This window comes from Macaca fascicularis, chromosome 7 (genome assembly GCF_037993035.2).
Source record: "Macaca fascicularis isolate 582-1 chromosome 7, T2T-MFA8v1.1".
Lineage (NCBI taxonomy): Eukaryota > Metazoa > Chordata > Mammalia > Primates > Cercopithecidae > Macaca > Macaca fascicularis.
The window spans coordinates 147,908,567-147,921,004 of record NC_088381.1 but is presented as its reverse complement, the minus strand read 5'-3'; positions in this window follow the sequence as shown (position 1 = coordinate 147,921,004).

Sequence of the window (12,438 nt, the reverse complement as noted above, 5' to 3'; positions counted from 1 at the left end):
TGTTCCCTCCCCGCCAAAAATATGCATGTTAAAATCCTAACCCCCAGTGTGAAGGTATTAGGACGTAGGTCCTTTGGGAAGTAATTAGGTCATTAGGATAGAGTCATCATGAATTTGATTGGTACTCTTATAAAAGAGACCCCAGAGAATTTCCTTACCCCTTCCATCATGTAAGGGCACAGTAAGAAGAAGGTCATCTAAGAACTAGGAAGTGGGCCCTCAACAGATACTGACTCTGCTGATGCCTTGAACTTGGACTTCCCATGCTCCAGAACTGTAAGAAATAAATGTTTGCTGTTTAAGCCACACAGGATATGGGATTTTTGTTACAGCAGCCTGAAAAGATGAAGTCATGAATTATTGTTAAAGGCCAAGATGGTGGATGGATCATCTACATGTGTGATGAAGACACATGAAATGGTGACAGGAATACTGGTAGAGAGAAATCCAGTGAATGAGCCAGATGCTAAAGTCTTGGGTAAAGGGTGAGAAATGGTCAGGGGCATTGATGGATGACTTTGTGAAGAAAGGATGGTAGGCGGTATAGGCTGATGGCATTTGCTTCAAAGGACATTTGATTTGGGGATGTAGAAAGAAGAAATAATATAGACCTGGTAACAAAGAACAAAAAGGGTATCCATCCCACCAAAAAGCCCTAGGCTACACAGGACCGTGGTGGTAAAGAAATAACTATCATAGAAGAGAACTTTAGGAAACCATTCACTTTCTCTTACAGAAAGAAGGTGAGGGGACTACTTAGAGAATAGATTTTTTTTTTTTTTTTTTTTTTCTGATGATAGACTATGAATTTCCAAGGGCAAAGTGGAGGGGATTAGTGGTTCAGGAAGAGTAAGAGCTTGAGTTAGATTCGGGTGTATACAGAACCATAGGAAAATAGTAGTGTTTGTGAAGAAAGATATCGTGTGTGTCTTGGTCCTTTTGTGGAAATATAAGGCATGAGATTATGTTTGGAGAAGAAAGACCATCATTCTAATTTTAGCTCCTTCCTTGAGATTGATTTTTTTAGGCTATGGAGCTGAAGTGCTAGTGTTATAGGTGTAGCCTTATTAGGTGCGTGAGAAGTTCTTTAGAATTTCCTTAAATCTTCATGTTTTGCATTTAATAAAACAGAGGCACAGAGTTTAGGTAAAAATTAGAAGATTTTTCAGCAAGTGAGTGGCAGAATTGGAATGCAAATTTGAGCAATTGGACTTCACAGCAGGTATTTCAAACAATTGTGCTAGAATTATACTCAAAAATGCCTGTTGACTAAATGGATGAATACAGACAAAGCCTGTTATTTGGGAAAAATGTCCTTGTGAAGGGTTCCAGTGCTGTCAATTTGCTGAACATTCATCACTAGTGAGATTCAGAGCTGGGTTGATGAGACTTCCAAGACTGCAACTGTATCATAAATGCAATACTCTTTTGCCTTGTTCTCTTTCTTAGAACACTTGCCCTAGAATCCCAGTCACCATACTGTGAGGAAGTCCAATCAGCATGGAAAGAAACAGAGGCCTACAGGCCTTCAAGCCCAGCTGATGTATCAGCAAATAACCGGCACTAACTTGCCAGCCCTAGGAGGGAGCTGTCTTGGGAATTGATCACCCAGCCCCAAGGTGTGCTCTCAGCTGGTACCACATGGAGCAGATGCAGCCTTTTCTATTAATTATTGCCCATAATTCATGTTCATGAGAAAAACAAGCAATTGCTCTTATTTTAAGCCATAGAATTTAGAAGTTTGTAATGTAACAACAACTATTCACAATAGTGTATGTGTGTATATATATATGAAGATATATATGTATGTATGTATAGCTATATATGCACACACACACCATGGAATACTATTCAGCCATAAAAAAGAACAAATCATGTGTTTTGCAGCAACATGGGTGGAACTAGAGGCTGTTATCATAACAGCCTTTCTAAGTGGAACACCTCAGAAACAGAAAGTCAAATACCACTTGTTCTCACTCACAAGTGGGAGCTAAATAATGTATACACACAGACATAGAGTACGGAATATAGACATTGGAGTCTCAGAATGATGGGGAGTTGAGGGATGAAAAATTACTTAAAAGTAGTCAATGTACATTCTTTGGGTGATGGTTACACTAAAAGTATAAACTTCACCTCTACCTGATATATCCATGTAACAAAACTGCACTTGAATCCCTTAAATTTATACAAATAAAATAAATAGGCCAGGTATGGTGGCTCAAGGCTGTAATCTCAGAACTTTGGGAAGCTGAGGTGGGAGAATCCCTTGGAGCCAGGAGTTTGAGACCATCTGGACAACATAGTGAAACCATGTCTCTACATAAGCATGAAAAGAAGAAGTAAAGAAGAAGAAAAGAAGAAGTAAAGAAGAAGAAAAGGAGAAGAAGAAGGAGAAGGAGAAGGAGAAGGAGACTTGAACATTCTGCTACCAAACTACCTGATGTCCCTAAGCTTCTGCTTCCCCAGTTGTAAAATTAGGCTCAGATCATCAGCCTCAGAGAGTTGTCACGTACATTTATGAAAAGCATAAATTATGCATATTCTGGTATGATAGGTAGGTACTCAATCAAAGTTGCCTTCCTCCTTCACCCACTCAGTATCCTCCCAGGTTAGACAAAATAACTAGACTTGCTTTGAAAAAAGCCATTTTTTTTTCTCCTTATACATACCAAGTGGGCAAAAAATATAGAAGAAAGATTATTCTATCTGTTGATTTTCTTTCCCAGCATAGGTTATTCTCTCACTTCATTTAGGTTTCTGCTAAAACATCATCTTCTCAGAGAAGTCTGTATGGGCTTCCCTCTATAAAAAAATAGTATACAACTGTGCTCCCTTCTGCCCTTCCCTACCCATTAAGGTGCACTATTTTTCGTTACAGCATTGATTATCACTTGGACGTTGTGTACAGTATTTGTGTATGTTTTTGTATTGTCCCACTCTACTAAAAAAGAAACTTCATGAGAGTAGGGATTTTTCACTATCTTGCCCTCTACTGTCTTCTGTAGCACCTGAAACAGTGCCTGATATACAATGGAGATTCCATAAATAACTTCTTGAATGCCTAAATGAATGACTTCTTTGTGGCATAGTTCTTCCCCTTGTTCTAATTCACTTCTTTCAGATGGTGTGCAGAAGAACATGTTGAATGGAACATTGACTTCAAGATTAAAAAGTCAGACAGACTTTAAGAAAGGCATAGGCAGTCAAATATGCCAATTACTTCGGAATGGTAATGGCATATTTTGAAATTTGGAAGCTGCTTCATTAAAATTCATTTTGCGCTACATAAAATAAGAAATCGGGAGCCTGACAGAAATGAAACTCAAATAGGCATTCATTTCCTTTATCTTTTTACAAGACAGATCAATTAGTAATTTTATGGTTGAAAAAACCCATTTTTAAATGTTATGTGAGATTTAGTGTAATATCAAATCTGGCCTAATGTCACCTTTATTAAGGAATTGAAAGCACTTTTACATCTGTTCATTCACGAAAAAAATACTGAGAAGCACATTTTTCAACATCTAAAGTTTATAATGGAAGAGGAAAATGGGCATAGAAATGATCTTGTTGCATAATTAACTCCTCCAAAAGTAAATGCAAGAGATAGGCACCGGACAAGAATATTTCCAGAGTTGCATTTACATTTGTAAACCATGCCACAGAAACCCTCCCAAACAGGTGTAATGGAGAGTCCAGATGGCCTCAACCAGGGGCCAGAAAGCCCGACACCTTCTGCTGCATCTCTGGCCACTTTTATGGGCTCACTGGGTTTGGCTGCATGAGCACCTGGCTGGGGGGCAGCCAAGCGGACACACAGGTGGTGCCGGATGAGAAACAAGAGTTTCCAAGCGAGAGGCTCCTGTGCTGCTGGAGAATTGCCTCCCTCTCCACCAAGGAGTTATAAAACTAAGATCCAGGTCATTTATGGATACTAAAGATCCTGGATATCTTTTAGACAAAACAGTGTAGTGGCTATTTAACATCGGTAACTTAGGTAATTACATTCTGCCATCTAAAATTTCCCCTGCCATTCTATCAGATCCGGTACGTGCCTTTGCATTTCAGTTCTGTGTAGGGTTTCTGTGTAGCTATTAAGCAGCTTGCTAAGCTCTCTGTAGGCAACAGAAGAGTGTGTATTGTTTATGAGCTGGGTGTTGGGGTGAGGATGTGTGATGCTGGTGATCCTCCATGTGGATCTGGTTCTAGCGGGGTGTTTCCCTGGCATAATTATAAACAAGGAGACCTTTTGGCCCTTTCGATTGCAAACAGAGCTTTGGGAAAGTGATGCTAATTGATGAGTGTGGTTCCTGCCAGTGAGAGTGAGGCAGCAATGGAATTTTCCAAGTCACAAAACTGATGATAGAATCTCTGTCTGATGGCAGGATTTCTAAGGGATGACTACTGTGCAAGCAGACCTACTGAGGAGAGCTTAAGGATGCATAATCAAAGTACTGTAAAGAAGGTCACATCTTTTTCTCCGTTTAGCTTTTCCACCAGTGTAGACTCCATGTAGCATTCATATGCCAGAAAAGCTTAGCCATGGAGGTAGAGAAAATGTTGAAGAATACTGAAAAGCTGCAATTCCCCCAAATACACACCTTCTTCTTCCCCCACAGCACTTTGCTGGATCAAGATTTTGCATTTTAAAGACAGATTATAAAAATTGAAGTGTATCACTTCAGCGAACTAATACCAGCTAACTTTATTATTTCCAGAAGTTTAAAAGTATTTCCCTGTGCAAATATGCCCAAGGAAATTCTCAAACCAGATAGACTTCCAAGGTGTGTTCATGACTGTGCCCAATTCCAAGTTGTTACTTGGAGCTCCAGCCTTCTATTGTAACTGGTAAACTTCCACGGGCAGGGGAGGGAGGGAGGAAGGCTTTATTATAGGAAATATTCTTCAGCGAGTGTTAATTGATATATAGAGAAATAATTTCCTAATCTTAGTTCTTTGACAAAGAAAATAAATAGCCAAAATGTCTCTACATAAGCCTTCTTCTTTCTTCTTTTATTTTCAGAAATCCATAGCTACAAAAGAAACAGTTAACTTGTTTCATCCAGTACATGTTCCTGAAGAGAAATGTGAGCTGATCCTTCAGATTTAAAATCTGATCCTTCAGCTTTAAAATCAGACCTTTTAAGCCCTTTTCTCACCAAAACAAACATATATCATCAATAGCAGTGTGTGTCACCTGGAATTGTGATGGTAGCATGCAATAGAAACCCTGACAAGAGCTGAAGCAAATAGAGATTTTTCTTACATAACAAGAATTCCAGAGGTGGCAGTCCAAAATTGATGCAGTGGCTCTAGGAAGTCATCAAAGAACTAGATTCCTTCTACCTGCTGGTCCACCATCCTCAGCTTGTACCTTTTAACTTCAAGATTATAAGATGGCTGCTAGACTCCAGACATTTTGTGTTTATTCCAGCAGAAAAAAAAGAAAAAAGAGAAGAATAGACAGCAAGATGTTCTTGCTGGCTGAATTTATTCCTTTTTGACAGGAAAACAATAGCATTCTCATTCCCTGCCTGAAAACCTCCCCTCCTTAGTGACAACAAAGCCACATAATTTCTTAGTTGCAAGGAAGTCTGAGGAAATTATTTTAACTGGCCTAAACAGTTAAATACTGGGGTCCTGAATAAAACAAGACCTGATAAGGAATTAATAGTTACGAATAAGAAAAAGACAATAGATATTGTAGGTTATTAAGCAGTGGGTGCCACACAGGAAATTCATGCCCTTTACACACTTTGTTGGTTATCATCATTCTCTTCCTTGACATTCACCTTTATGATGTGCAAATAGTCTTGAATCTGAACTATAATTCATAGCTCTCAGAAAAATTTTCAGCAACAGTAACTTTGCTGTATGTAGGCTTTACAGTCTCAAACATACTTCTCTCCTTCTCCTATATTCACCTTAGACAAACAATGTTGAAATTTAATTTCTGGACATTGTCAAGAAGGAAAGATTTTTCTTCTGCCTTCTTATGCTCAGTAATTGGGGGGCTGTGAATTAAACTAATAAAAGACATATTAACAGGAGAAAAGGCAAATGCATACCTTTTTTATTGACATTTATGTGTATACTAGAGTCACAGAAAATAAGTGAAACTCAAAGAAGCAGTTAAACTCGGGGGTTATATACCACTTTAACAAAGGAAAGGAGATTTGGGCTTCAAAGGACAATAAATCATGGGGAAGTAACTAGGAAACATCTTGTGGAACTAATGAAAGATAAGGGTTATTTTAGTTCAGTTTGTTTATAGAAACTCATCTCTGCATAAATGCTCCATCTCCAATGATAAGAGTTGGTCTTCACTTTCTGGTAAGATGGGGGTACCTTCACAAAGGGAAACGTATGCCCTGTTTTTAGGTAGATAAGGGGAGGACAGAGAATTCTTCTGCATCTGTTGATTCTCAATTGCCTTCAGTTCAGAATAATCCTTGTGACAAAGTAGCAAATGTTGGGATGGCAAATCCTGATCCATTTTAACACTTATCTGCAGGATCACTGATCCCATTTGTTGGAGACAGAAATGTTAATATACTTTTGCAGTGAAGCTTCATTTATATCTATGAAAGCTCTGAAGTTGAAAGTCCTTTACAAGAGGAATCTCTGTAAAGGTGTCAAGTTAATTGTGACAAACCTCACAGTTGCTTATGACCTAGCAGTATATTATGACACTGAAGGTAAGACCTGATGCACTGGACAGTAAGATTAGTCAGCTGATCCTCACCATGAGGTTAACATTTAACCCAGTTGACAGAAGGAGACCTGGGACACATAAATATTGATGGCTGGGTAAGAGAGGCCAGAGAGAAGAAGAGCAAATGAAATAACAGCATTGGGGATCCTGTGATGGTAAGTGATCACCATAGGGGAGAATATAGTCAGCTGAAAAGTTGAAGATGACTTTGAAATCCAACTTAACCTTCTTACTGAACCCAGAGGCCAAAGCTGCATCCATGAGCTAGAGCCAGATGCCCTTAATTATCACCCAGCTTCCTTTAAACTGAATCCTTTTACATAAGTATATTAATATTTAACTGAGAAGTATTAGCAATTTTTCAATTAGGTTCCAGTGGGATCTTCACCTGTAAAATAGTCTTTTATCCCCCTTGATTGCAAGAGTCAGTGGGTAAAATTATGGACCAAGATTAGGTCACTATTTTGAAATGCAAGATATGGGTGTGAATTGAATTGAGGTGAGGAATCAGGTGCACTTGGGAAAATTCAAAGGATCATTTTCACTTCCCTCTGGTCACTAATGGCCTTGCTGAAGAACTCTTCCAGATAATAACATGATTAGTATTATATAAAGAGCCTTAATTATTAGCTTTCGATGACTTCTTAGAGGTATCCTCAGGCTTGACCCAAGCACAGATCTGAGTGAGAAAAAATTTTCTTCTCTACTTTTAGGTGTCTGCTTAAAAGCCAATTGTTGTTTCCACTCCTGCTGAGGATCACAAGATTTTCTGAAAAGTCTATTGAAAAGCAATTTAACTATTTTAGGACAAAACACAAGGTAACTGTTTCCAGTAAAACTGCAGGAAGAATTAAAGGAAACAGGGTGAATTTTCTGGCCTGGAATCTGGCCAAAACAAAGGGTAATTCACTTCCATTAGGTCTTTAGTGTCCACAGTTTTAGGGCCAACTGCCTCTTCTCTTATTTTATTTTATTTTTTTTTTTACTTTTTATTTTTTAATTTATTTATTATTATTATACTTTAAGTTGTAGGGTACATGTGCATAACGTGCAGGTTTGTTACATATGTATACTTGTGCCATGTTGGTGTGCTGCACCCATCAACTCATCATTTACATCAGGTATAACTCCCAATGCAATCCCTCCCCCCTCCCCCCTCCCCATGATAGGCCCCTGTGTGTGATGTTCCCCTTCCTGAGTCCAAGTGATCTTATTGTTCAGTTCCCACCTATGAGTGAGAACATGCGGTGTTTGGTTTTCTGTTCTTGTGATAGTTTGCTAAGAATGATGGTTTCCAGCTGCATCCATGTCCCTACAAAGGACGCAAACTCATCCTTTTTGATGGCTGCATAGTATTCCATGGTGTATATGTGCCACATTTTCTTAATCCAATCTGTCACTGATGGACATTTGGGTTGATTCCAAGTCTTTGCTATTGTGAATAGTGCTGCAATAAACACACGTGTGCATGTGTCTTTATAGCAGCATAATTTATAATCCTTTGGGTATATACCCAGTAATGGGACGGCTGGGTCATATGGTACATCTAGTTCTAGATCCTTGAGGAATCGCCATACTGTTTTCCATAATGGTTGAACTAGTTTACAATCCCACCAACAGTGTAAAAGTGTTCCTATTTCTCCACATCCTCTCCAGCACCTGTTGTTTCCTGACTTTTTAATGATCACCATTCTAACTGGTGTGAGATGGTATCTCATTGTGGTTTTGATTTGCATTTCTCTGATGGCCAGTGATGATGAGCATTTTTTCATGTGTCTATTGGCTGTATGAATGTCTTCTTTTGATAAATGTCTGTTCATATCCTTTGCCCACTTTTTGATGGGGTTGTTTGTTTTTTTCTTGTAAATTTGTTTGAGTTCTTTGTAGGTTCTGGATATTAGCCCTTTGTCAGATGAGTAGATTGCAAAAATTTTCTCCCATTCTGTAGGTTGCCTGTTCACTCTGATGGTAGTTTCTTTTGCTGTGCAGAAGCTCTTTAATTTAATGAGATCCCATTTGTCAATTTTGGCTTTTGCTGCCGTTGCTTTTGGTCTGCCTCTTCTCTTAAAATACTTTGCTGTGGTTTTGAACTGTCCCTCCTCAATGTTGCCAAATCTTATGTTATTAGATTGGCTATTAATTTCCATGTTTCATGGAACATTTTTGTATTGTTGTTTTCAAACCTTAAAGCCTCTGTTTAAAATGCTCATCACCCCAGCTAACAGAAGATACCCTTATCTCCATTTATTAGTTTCTATTTGCTATGATTTTCCTCCTTAGGCTAACGCACACTTTAATTGAATGAAACCCTCATATTGTGTTCAAGTTGGCTAATGAGTTCAGAGCCCTGCCTAAGAGTGGTTTACCTTATTAAACGGCTTGTATAAGACATGGTTGACCTTGTGTTGCAAACTCCAAGTTCAGAGACATGTAAATCTCTCTTGGGATCCTGAGAATAGGGTCAAAGGTTGGACAGTACCAAGAACCTTCCAATTTTAATAATAATAATAAAAAGATGCTACCTCAATTCGGCCACATTTAACCTGGAAATGGAATGGAATAGAAAGCCAGATTGTTTTATAATTAACAGCTTTGTCTCCCAGCAGATGGCTGTAATCTCCTGAATGTGCCAAACACAGACTCTAGGATTTTTGAGTTTGTAGAGAAAACAGAAAGGACAAATATTTATTGTAATTACAACATTTATGCATTGGATATAGTTTCACAGCCTTTTAATCCTCCTTGATTAGAAAATACAGGGTGACTTTTTTTTTTCCTTGCCAGTTGAAGTTTGTTTATCAACACTTTAAAAAACATTCCAAATTTTAATAAATATAAAAGTAGGTCATATAGAAACAGGTCTCTTTTTAGTTTACTTCCTGGTAAATCTATGCATCAGCCCATTTAGAGAGTTTGAATCAACATGTTATAGCCCCCAATCAGAGCTGCAGCATTCAAATTCAAGTGGTGTTGTAATCAACTCTAGATTTGTCTGAGGAAATGATCCAGGTTTCAATTTTATTTTTCTTCCCACTGATCACTGCTGGTTAGTTCTTGTCAAGAAGGTCAGTTGGGGATCTCTCGAGTGATTTACATAATTAGGTTCTCTGTGTAGTCTATGGAAATTACTTCTGGGGCAACTGGAGCCACATTTGATCAATCCCATCAGATTATGTCTACCTCCATTGTTAGCACATCATTAGTTAGTATCTGCATTGTGATCATCCTGAAAAGCACTGAGCTAGTTTCGGCTATAAATTGTAATTCAAATGTAAGTTCCTGGTACTGAAATCAAAGTTTTCCTGTAGCTTTTGGGTAATGGGTATAAATATCAGAAATAGCACAAGCAAATGTGGGTTCAAGTCACACCTCTTCCGCTTTAGCTTTTGCTGTCTTTGGCAAGGCAATTAACATTTCTTGGATGAGTTCCTGACTTGTCAATTCTAAGCACTTAAGATTGTTATGAGGATTGAGTGAGATGATGTGTATGAAATGAGATCTAAACTGTAAAGCAACCTACACTTGTAAAATGGCTACCAGTAGGTAGTTCCAGGTAGCTACCTGGGAAAATTCTATTAATTTATCAGAGCTTAGTGAACTCCAACATAATTTATAGGCACTAATAGTGATATCTGCATCCTACTTTTCCATGATATGGGTCTTCGATTCCAAATTCTAGTTTTCATAACAATTTTATCAAAGCTTCCACCTCTTTACACATTTTTTTTTTTTTTGCCAAATCAGTCTAATGCTTGTAACTATTTTACTCATTTAAAAAAACATTTATAAAATGCAAAGTATCCAACATTTTACTAGAAATTTCATACAAAGATGAAATGTACCTCAAGTAGTTCTTTCTCCAGCTGACTTGAAATCTGGTACTTTTGATAATTTCCACATTTTGCAATCTGGAGCTACTAAAACTAGATTTGTCTTCATGAATGACAGCACTTCACATCCTTGAATGTGGCCAATGTTTCCACACCAAGTCTTCTCCTTCTCAGGCTCTCTATTCAATAATTACACATTTCCCAAAGGACAAAAAGCCAAACTCCTTAATATTAACACTTAAGCCTTCTCTGTTTCTTAATTGGCCTCAATCTCTCTTTTCAGTCATACTTTCTACCCCCTCAGAACTCTTCGTATCCCACCACCACACCAATCTCAATTCCAGCTTATAGAACCATTTGTATTTCTTGCAATATACCTAATTTTATGCCTCCATGTTCCTCATCCATCCTCCATTCTTCTATCTCCAAGTATGTTTGCTTGGAAAACATGTATTCAAAATCCCAGAACTACCTTAAACATCTCCTTCTCAGAGATGCCTTCACTGATCTCCCATGAAAGTCATTTTCTCCTTGATGTTACCACTGAACTATGCCACTTTAGCATCAAGCTCATCACACTGACTTACCCTCATTTTCTTTTTGTGGCCTAACTCCCCTATTGAACAATGAGATCTATTATGTCCAGGAACTATTTTTCTTTGTTTTTTCAGTGTCTCATATGGTTTTTCATCCCTTTTAAGTACTCAATGCTGTTTGTGGAATGAATGAAAGAAAAGATTTAATGAAGGAAGAAATTGGGGCCTAATTTCACAGTTGGTGGGGAATCACTAAAGGCATTAATTAAAAATACCTTCTTGAAAGAAGTAAAGAGTTGCGCTTTAGGGTGGCTAACCTGTTGGTCATAGGGAGAAGGGCTGAGGGCAAAGTGGGATAAAGAAAAAGAAGGCAGGAAGGCTAAGTGAGCTACTGCAATAGTCCAAGAATGAAGTAAAAAAGAGTTAAAATAGTTAAATGGGGTATGAATAGGACAAATTGTGAGATATTAAGGATCTGACTGTGCCTCTCAATAGAGACATTTTCAAATATTTTTCTTTTCTTTATAGCACATGGTAAAATTGGATTTCTTTTGGCACATTTGAAGTTAATGGCTACTTGATTACATTTGGCTAGTGACATATGACTAGGCGTGTGTGTGCCACATCCAAATAGAAGCTCTAATAACTAGTACATAACCGGCTGCATTCTGATTTTAATGCCTCAATGATTATGAATTCATGTGTCAGGATGGAACCTCTGTCAGTTCTGTTCCCTGACAGACTACAGAGTTTTTCTGCCAACTGTATCAGACATGTAGTATGAGTGAGAAGTTAACTTTTGTATATCAAAGTACTAAAACTGGGTACTTGTTACTGCAGCAAAACCTAGCATATACTGACTTGTCAGGATTCCACAACCGATGGAGGAGGGCATGCAGAAAATATTAAAATTTATCATGCAAGAGTATAAATATGTTAGCATGAGTGAGTGAAAGGCTGCTATGTAAGGTTGTTCTTGATGTGCACTTTACAACTGCAAGGTTTATATTTAAAGCACAGTCTATCTGAATTGTGACCCCTAGATGTCTAGATATACACAGTAGTCCTGGGAATGATTCATTAAGCGAAAATAAATTATTGTTTACTGCCTCCCAAATGATATTTTGAGTGCTGGAGATACAAAGACAAAATAGAGTTGATTGCTGTTTGTGATACAGTCAGAGGTCAGCACAATGTAGCAGGTCTGATATAGGCACTGTGTACAGATAGAGTAAAAGCAACAAGTTCTGTTAGTTGTAGCTGAGCTGAGGTTTAAGGATAATTTAGAATTGTTTATACAGAAGAGTGTCAGTCATTTTTAAGTAGAAGGTACAGAGAAGTAAAAGTATATGAC